This window comes from Leuresthes tenuis, unplaced genomic scaffold (assembly GCF_036924035.1).
Source record: "Leuresthes tenuis unplaced genomic scaffold, fLeuTen1.0.hap1 SCAF_7, whole genome shotgun sequence".
Classification (NCBI taxonomy): domain Eukaryota; kingdom Metazoa; phylum Chordata; class Actinopteri; order Atheriniformes; family Atherinopsidae; genus Leuresthes; species Leuresthes tenuis.
This window is the reverse complement of record NW_027325361.1, coordinates 22,533,259-22,542,647: the sequence shown is the minus strand read 5'-3', so window position 1 is coordinate 22,542,647 and position 9,389 is coordinate 22,533,259.

Below are 9,389 nucleotides of genomic sequence, written 5' to 3'. Positions count from 1 at the left end.
GTATGTATATTTGCTTTCTCTGAGCAGAAAACTCATCTTGTTGTCAAAACTGCAGGCAGTGGAAAACTAGGCCTTGTCTTTGTTTGGAGAATGTTGTATTTGTCTATGTTAAAACATGGACTGGTACAAAATTGAGATAATGATCCTTGTGCCTGTATTTGACTGCACGAAAAGTTTTCCTACACTTTAGTCATTCTAGAGTCCCAGCAACACAAATATTCAGAAGTATTTGTATGTTATCATCCAAAATCAGCTCTTACACACCACATGGAAAATTACGACAGTGTCAGTTATGGTGAGGACATTTACGAGGAAGCTGGAGCAGATGCAAGAAATCAAACATGACAGGGAAAACAAGTTTATAGACTTCACTGCTTCACTTTATAGACTTCACTTGTTTGAAAAGGTACAGATAAAGCATCTGAGCTGGTGAGAAATGGGTCAGACAAACAACAGGGACTTACTAGTCAAGAGGATTTAAGTAAAATCACTAATATGAAATGTGTATATATCATCACAAAAATGTGCTTAAAGAAAAAAAGAAAAAGGACTTAAAGTAGACAATCATATCTTTGGTTGTCATTTTATGATTAGATTATGATTAGTCTTATATTGATATAAATAAAAGATGTATTTGTTATGGTTGGTTAGGGTGGACCCTGTTTTGAACGGTCTCCAATAGATGGTTGTGGGAATAATCTCAGGATTATTCTCTCAATTACCCAGTCATTGGCTTTGTAAAGATACTGTGAATGATAAGTAATAGAGTCACATGTTTAACGCTGGTTTTCTGTGAGCTCACTAATTGACAAATCTGTATTTGTATAAACTGCTGGATAGCGTGTGATTCTGTCACAAATCCCCGGCCGAGATGACTGTTAGTGTGTGGGTGTTTGCTGTGTTTCGTGTCATTCTCCTGGCAGTGGCTTGGTTGGGTGTGCCTGTACCTGTCTACTCTCACCTGGCTGCGGTCATCACCTCACCTGCTCCTGCAGTATTTAAGGAGCAGCCACACGTCCATCTGGATCGTTGTGAAGTATAATGTATGCTACTGCCTTCCAGCAAATAATTCTACTTTGCAACCTATAGCTGCGTGTTTTTGCCTGTCCAAGTCAGTCTCTTGCTGTTCGTTTTTTGTCTGCCTCTAACCGTGTCTCTCTGCCTCAGGAATCAGCCCAGTCTACTTACCCTACGCCTCGTGTAGCCGTCTTGTGAACCTCCACCCTCCAAGCCTGCCAGCCGACCACTCTCTGGATACCCACACCTCTGGACTCACTCTTACCTGCCTGTTTCCTTTGTTTTTGTTTCACAAATTCACTCTCTGTTAAATAAACTTTTACTCTCAAAACCTTTGTTCCGATCTGCTTCTGGGTTCCCACTCAAAATCCTGACAAATGTATAACAAAACAATCATGTTTTATAAGTTCTTTGTATATTTTGTGTGCAGAGATAATATAGCTGAGATGTGGTGAAATAGTTAAATGAGGACAGATCAATTAGAAGGGAGAAACAAGATTTACTGATGTACAGACTGAAAAATGTTTGGTGACTACAGTCTGATGGTACATCATGCTGAGTGAGGTGTCGCTGATAGTAGGAAGAGGACAGGACCCCAGGTGTTTGGACACTGGTGGTGTGAGCTGGGATAAGGAAACATGAACTTCTGATGAGGCCCACTGGGCAGATGGAGGTCATTATCCCAGGACAGTCCCAGCAAGACAGAGGTTTAACCCTGTAAGACCCACGGTTGCAAATTTACAACATCACTTTTAACAATTCTAGAAAAAGGCCTGCAAATTTATTCTTTTTCTCAAGGCCACATTTACATAGTTAATGGTTCCTATTGTTTGTCCTCACAATGCTATTGGATAGAAAACGTGTTTATAGGTCCGGTCATCTGGCCTTGAACTCACTCTACCTGAACTCATTCTTTCCCATGGACTGGATTAAAGTAAGTAAAATTCCTTAAATATTTTTTTGTGTATGTGTGTTTATTACAATGTGTAGAACATGTACATATTTAGTTATTTTGAAAAACATTAATCAAACTTGATTTAGAGCTTGTTATGTCTATGTTGTAATTCTAGAATGTTGGGCCAGAGTGGTCAAAATAGCCTGAGCTCCTTACACATTACATCAGGACACTGCACTGTAGTAGAAATGTAAAGTGTTAAATGATTCATTGTAACTAAGCGCTAGATGTGCTTTTCTGTTAACTTTTTACTTAGTTTAGCTTAGACCATAATTAAACACATGAATAAATTGTATGGGATATGTGAAACTCCAGCATCTATAGCAGTATTTGAAACTCTTTGTAGTTTTTTCTTTGTTTTTTAAGTAGCTTTTGGACATAGAAAAACAATGTCACAGTTCAGTCATCCAGTCATCAGTCATTTTCCATCGTTCTTGTGTCTGCTCTACTCAACCTGTCAGCCACACCCACCTCGTCAGTTCACTCCACTCACCTATGCACACAGCTGCCTCTCATCACATGCAATCAGCCCAGCATATAGTCACCAGCTCAACACTCCTTTGCCAGATTGCTCTTTGCGATGCAAGTCTTTCCTGCGTTTTCCTGCATGTCTTCCCTGCTTCGTCTGCCTCCTGGTCATTTGACCTAGCCTTCTGTCCCTGACCAAGAACTTTGCCTCTCCTCTCCTCTCCTCTCCTCTCCTGATTCCTGTTTGTCGGTTTCTAAATTGTTTGCCTGTCTGCCGGAGTCTAAGTCAAACGTTGAACTTTTTACCACTGTCTTCTGAGTCCTTTGTACTGGGTCCATACACCACCCGTTACAAACAGGTTCTGAATGTTCTGCAATTGTTGGGGGGTGCCTGTTGCATTGTTCAGAAATAAGTGCGAATGGTCTTCAATGTGAACCTGTAAGTGCTCTGGGGGGATGCGTGTGTTCCTTTTAGTGTGATGAACAACTTGACTGTGTCAGAGATGGAATAGAAGGGCAAACTCTGGAAACTCAGACCATGGCTGAATTCATTCAGGGAGAAATGACTGCAGGTGGAACCCCAGACAGTTCTGCTCCCAACTATGCCCAATGTTGCAAATTTACAACAGTTCCCTAAAAACTTTCTAAAATGTAAAAAAAAATCTGAAAACTCTTTCATTTCTACATCAGAGGCCTCCAAAAACAATATCTGAGGGGTCAAAAAAATTGCTCTTTTTTTTTTTTTTTCTATATGAGTCTCACAGGGTTAAAGAATGAGGAAGTACTAATTGGCTCAAGAAACCAGCACGTTAGAAGATCATTGGGCCACAGGAATGACGTCAATTTAACAGCGTGAGAAAACGGAAGTGACAAAGGTAAAGGAGAGGATCAAGGAATGAGGACAGGTGAGAGGAAAGAGATCTTTCCTATTTTAACTTTTGCCAAAGCTACTTTTGTAAAGATAAAACTACTTACTTTTATTAAACCACTGCAAAATATCACACTAACTCTACTTATCATTTATGCATTCCTGTTATTATACAGTAACTTTGTGAAATCCCCACCACCCCCTCCCTCCACTACCTTCTTTGCTGCAGTAGTTTGACAAGCCGTGATGCAACATGTCTTCATGTGCAAAAGTCTTGAACCACCTCTAATTTTATTTTATTTCACCACCTGAATTTAACCAAGCAAATTATCTAGGGTTGCTTCAGTTGGTGAGGTCACTGTAAGTTCAGCAAAATGCCCAAAGAAGATAAGTTGACTACTTTTAAAATATTACTTTTCCAATTTTCTTTTTATCCTGATATCACAAGCACATTCCATAATGACAGCACCAGTTTTCATGGTGCTGAAATTGTGCAAGAGCACCATGCATCGTTTTTGCACATGGTTTGACCAGAGCAGAGTCCAGACCTTACCATAACCAGATTAAGAATCTGAAGGAAATGTGCAGAAGGAAACTTTATACATGTTGATTCTCCCATCATCAATACCAGATCTTGTCAAAAGATGACGTAACTCTGGATGGAAGTTAAATTTTATACAGACTTATTCAATGTCACAATAATAAAGCCTGTATTTATTTATTTTTAATTAAAAAAAACAAAACAATATAATTTCCCATTGGGATATGTAAAGTGTCTCTATCCAGGGTGTACCCCGCCTCTTGCACGATGACCGCTGAGATGGGCTCCAGGACAGTGTGTATTACCAGGAAATGGGGAAACGGGTGCAGCTGTTTATTGAATCATGTGCAAACAGAAATGGAAATACAGTATTTATGGCAAAAAAATATTTTTTTGCATTTCTAATGAACTTGAAAGTCAGTATTTGGTATGACCACTTTTATTCTTCAGCATAGCCTGAACCCTCTCAGACAAACTCTCTTAGGATTTCCTGAAGTAGTCTTCAGGAATAGTTCTCCAGGCTTCTTGAAGGACATCCCAAAGCTCTTCTTTGGATGTTGGCTGCCTTTTGTTCTGTCCTCTGTCAGGTTGATCCCACACTGTCCTCGATAATGTTGAGGTCTGGACTCTGACAAGGATTCATCCCTCCATAAGAACTGCTGCCACTTATTTTCGGTCTAGTTTGATATATCATTTGATATACCCCAGCCTTTTTGGTCCCTGTTTCCCTTTCTTAGGAATGGCTTCATGACAACCATGTCTGTCAAACTGTGTTATCTTAGTCATCTTTCAATAATTTAATTCCAGAAAATGGGGGGTAATTGCTGCTAGCAACAAAGTGCTTCAAGAAACTATTTAGAATAGGTTCTTTACTAAATTCTCTGTTGAGTTGAAGAGAACACTGGTCCTGCTCCTGAATTAAGTGCTTTTTAATGCTTGAATGATTCATAGGTCAGTGTTAAGAGGCTTAACAAACAAGAAACACATTTATCTGAAAATGCTCTGGTACAAGGACTGGACTGAAAATGAGTTTAAAAAGTAGCCAAAGTCAAAGACCTGGAAGCCTGTAGAACTATTGCTCAAGACCAATTTAAATGATTTCAAGAAAGTCTGAGTCTGAAGAATTGCAGAATGGTATGAGGGATGACTTTTGCACAATACTGTAAGTATGGAAGAATCTAATTCAGCTGAAAGTAGTTGACAGAAAAGAGTACATGGAAAATGTGCAGAGAATGTTTTACATGATATTTCAATACAAGTCCATATTCCTTTAAAGTCCTTTTTTAAAGTAATATTCATTGTTTTGATTTTGATTTGACTGTTAGTTGTAGCTTTTGCTTGTATCTAATCATGTATTTTCTTTGTGGATCAATCATCAACTTTCCTTTGAGGTGAAGCAATTGTTCTGATATCAGATCCTCACATACTTGGGTTGCAGACTGAATCACATGGACGATCTCCTAACAAGCCTCTGCCTCTCTCCATGCACTATCCTTTCATCTTTGTGTTCCTTAGTTTTCTGCTTAAATTTCACCAAGATACAGCTTCATTCCATCGTCAGTGAGGCAGCACCTGTCAAACAACTTAATCAGAACTGATAATAACTGGGTACTTTGTATCCGTTGCTAATTTGATTTTTTCAGGAAGTGTTTTCAACACAGACACAGGAGAAACATTGTTTTGGGGGTTTAGAGGAGATGCTGATGGCCTCTTGATTTCAGTACAGAACAGACAAAACAGTGTATTGTTTTGCCATCATGGTTTCATCTGTGAAAATAGTCTTCGGCACCGAAGAAATCAGCAAACTGATGTCTGCTAATGTGCAACAACTACACTGAGCTTCTTTAAAGACAAGTATTATTTTTCAGGTTTGTGAAATATTGGTCTGTGACTTTGCTCCTCTTTATATTGATTTTAAAAATGCATGAAAAAATGTCTTGCTTGCTTTAAAAAAGATTCACAAATTCAGAGAATGACATTACTTTGACACCAGCCATTAATCTAATTTCTCTGGCCTGCAGGAGGAAGCTCCAACATTAATATTGTTTGGGCTATGTCTCTCAAAGCAATGTGTGAATCATTACTCAGTTTTCTTTTTTCTCCATTCAGATTAATTGACCACAGTGTTGTGTTTGCACATGTTGATCAGACAAAAATCATTTCCTGTTATCCAAGCAGACATTTATGTAAATGGAAAAATCTATGTGTGATAATTGATGGGTCTTTCACAGGAGTTAATGCTTTGAGGAAGTGAAATTAGAGATTTGGTTTCAGAGCATAAGCCATTTGAGCCTTTAAGAGTGGTCTGTGCTGCTCACGTTTGGAGAAATGATGGTGGCGGCTATTGAACAACAACAGGAATCTATTCAGGCTCGAATTAAAGGTTCACACCTTAAAGGCTTTGGAGACATTTTTGTTATAAGTGGGTTTTTCACAAATGTTTTGCTGACAGGTGTGGCACTGCACACAGCTTGGACACATACATTTGTAGTTGGATTTCTCGAGTGATAGTGATGGGGTATTACTACAAAAATGTCCTGGTTCGTGTATAAAAAGCATGCTGTAACACACAGGTGCAATAACTATATAAGAGGGGACAGCACCACTAAGAACACATGATCTAGGACCACGTTTGAGATTAAGGAAGCTTTTTTCTTTTTTTCCTTGCCCCCAAATACCAGATGTAAATTGCATACACACAGTGCATCAAACACAGGATTTGTCCTAATGTCTTATTCTGAACAACTAGCTGTTAATGTACCAAAGCAAACATATATCATGAGAGTTATTTCAAAGGGTTTGCACTGACATTTATGGCCTCAGCTTGCTCAAAGACATCCACCAAACAGCATATGACATTAATCACACACAGTGACTGGCTTATGGCAGTTATGGGTTTTTGAATGCAGCAGTCATATTTCTCAGAAAATGAAGCAATCCAGCCTTAAAGGTTAATAAAAATTATGCAGAGGATAGAGTTTAAATGTGCAATAAAAAAAAGAGAAAAACTGCTCTGGACCATTTAATATCAACCCAACTGTTCTTTTTAAGTGTCCCTAAGTCAGATGTCGGATTTTGTTCTTTCTGGTGACAGATATATTTTCACAATGGAGAAATTCCAAATATTAGAGCAATGAGTGGGATGACTTTTCCAGTTTCGGTCCGTTTTCCTAAGGAAAGGTCAGCTTTTAGAGGGCCATACAGACACAAATACAAACACAAAACATTGTTTTTGCTCAAATATCCTACAAATCTAAGACTGAACTTGCAATAAACATGTTCTACTAATCATAATTCCCATTTTGAATGCAGAAAAGTTGTTTAGTGTAAGGGAAGCACATAAAAAAAATAGATCACAGGAATATCATGAGACCTTGCCAGTCATAAACATTTATTTATATAGTTATAGCCTTTTGAAGCTCTGCCAGAGTGAATTAGAAATAAAACATCTTACACCACAAGGTTTTTTTATTCCTTGTTCATTGTCAGATTTTTGGTTATTTTGCTTGCATAACATATTCTCTTTCATACCAGTTAAAAGGAAATATCTGAAATACACATTGTTTACTTAGATATTCTAAATGCAAATCAACACATATTCAAACTTTGGTGCATATTCAAACTCAAAATCAGGAAGTATTCCTGTGGTATCTGACATAAAGGGTCATTCATGCCTGCTCACAAAACTCTATCAGTTCTTGTCATCAGTTTGCTGAAATAAATTTGAGTCCTTAAAAACTGCCAAACATTTTCAAAATACTTTTATTGAATCATTAAAGTTTTATCCTCAGCACTAAATTCAGTCCTTGTTGTTATTATCTCCAATCTTTACCGTTTACAATTTTTTTACTGGATTTAGTTGAAATTTGGTTTTACTAAGCATCCATAAATCCATAAGAATATTTTGCATCTTAGCAGTTGTTGCTAGATGTTTCAAATGAGAAATGTATCACTGGTAAAATTGTTCAACCTGGACAAAAGAATCTTCCATTTCAAGTTTTCAGTTTGCTGAAGACACATTTTGATTCTTTGTGGTATTCATATAATCCTCCAGAATCTAGAAGTTAGTTGGTTGACTACTACAGGTACCTCACAGATCTTGTAGCTTCAGAGCTGAAAAATCCACATTTTGAAGTAGTACAACTGTAAATTTTCCGCTAAGTAGATTACTTTCAAATCATTCACACATTTCTACTCATTTGAAAGGTGATACTTTTTTTTTTTGCATTATCCACTGACTGGGGATATACACTTAGAGGTTATATTAACAAAAGCATTTTTAGTTAAAACCTAGACTTGTTAGCTAGTTTATTATTAGGTACACCTGTGCAATTTGATGCAATCGCTACAACAGCTCTCCCAAAAAGCTGCTACAGATTCAGTTTTTGTTGACACAGTCATAAAGGAGGTAATTCTGCTCTGTGTTTATTACTGAGAAACACCTTATTCACATACATCATGGGCAAAAAAACAAGCACTTTAAAATACAGTGAAGTACACCACTTCCACCCACTGTGACTTCAGTAATAAACAGCTTTACATACAATCAAATATCAGACTTGTGTAGATGTTTGTTTCGACTTTCAGCCCTATGCAGAGTTTTGTAATAGTTTCTACATGGATTTTCTTTCAAAAGGAAAACCAATGACATGAACAGAGATGATTCAGGGAATTTTGATGACCAATATGTTGGTTTGCCAATCATGGATAGCACTGTTCAGCATGAACATTCCTAGGGGAGCTTCCTATAACTATGACCATGGCATTAAGACCAAGCTTTGAAATATTTATTCAAAAACTTATGGAAGAATAAACTTGGGGAATAGGGACTGGAAAAGGGAATGATAGATCTAACACAATGTAAGCTGTTATAAATGTGCTTCATGGGGAATTTAAAATGTGGTTCAGGAGATGGACCTGAAATAGAACTCGATTTTCTCTTCTCTTTGCTGGAGTTTACAGTATGCACAGAGGGAATGTTTATGGCCTTTTTTAACCCTTCATTTTGCATATGTTGAGAGGAACAGTGTTTTGTTTCAAACCCATTTAGACATTCCAACAAATGTGTGAAACGTTTACATTCATTTGTAGGCTACATAAATGTTTGTCGTGAAGATAACTGGATTTGAGGCCTGTTGTGAAGAAGAAAAACAGACTCTTGTGCCTGTCAGGTTTACCCTGAAAGTTCAGCTAATATTTAAGAACATCTGCTTTCACTCACAATGGCATGGGCGTTTGCTTTTATATTGGCACAATCTGAATGCAGTCACCATGCAAGCATTGATGTTTGACAGGTACTGTCTGAGACAAGACCACCTTGGGGAACGAGTCTGTGTTCAACTGAGTGGCCTCGGGAGGAGCAAGAAAACGCAAAGAGATGCCATATGTGGGCTTCTTTGATCAATTCTTTTTTAATCTGTCACGATGGTTGTTGTGTTATAAAATAAGATAAAGAATAAAATGATTGTTCACAGCAATGGATAAACCGTGTTAGAATCATCTCTGTAGAGCTTAAAGTGTTTTCATTTCACTGTTGAATG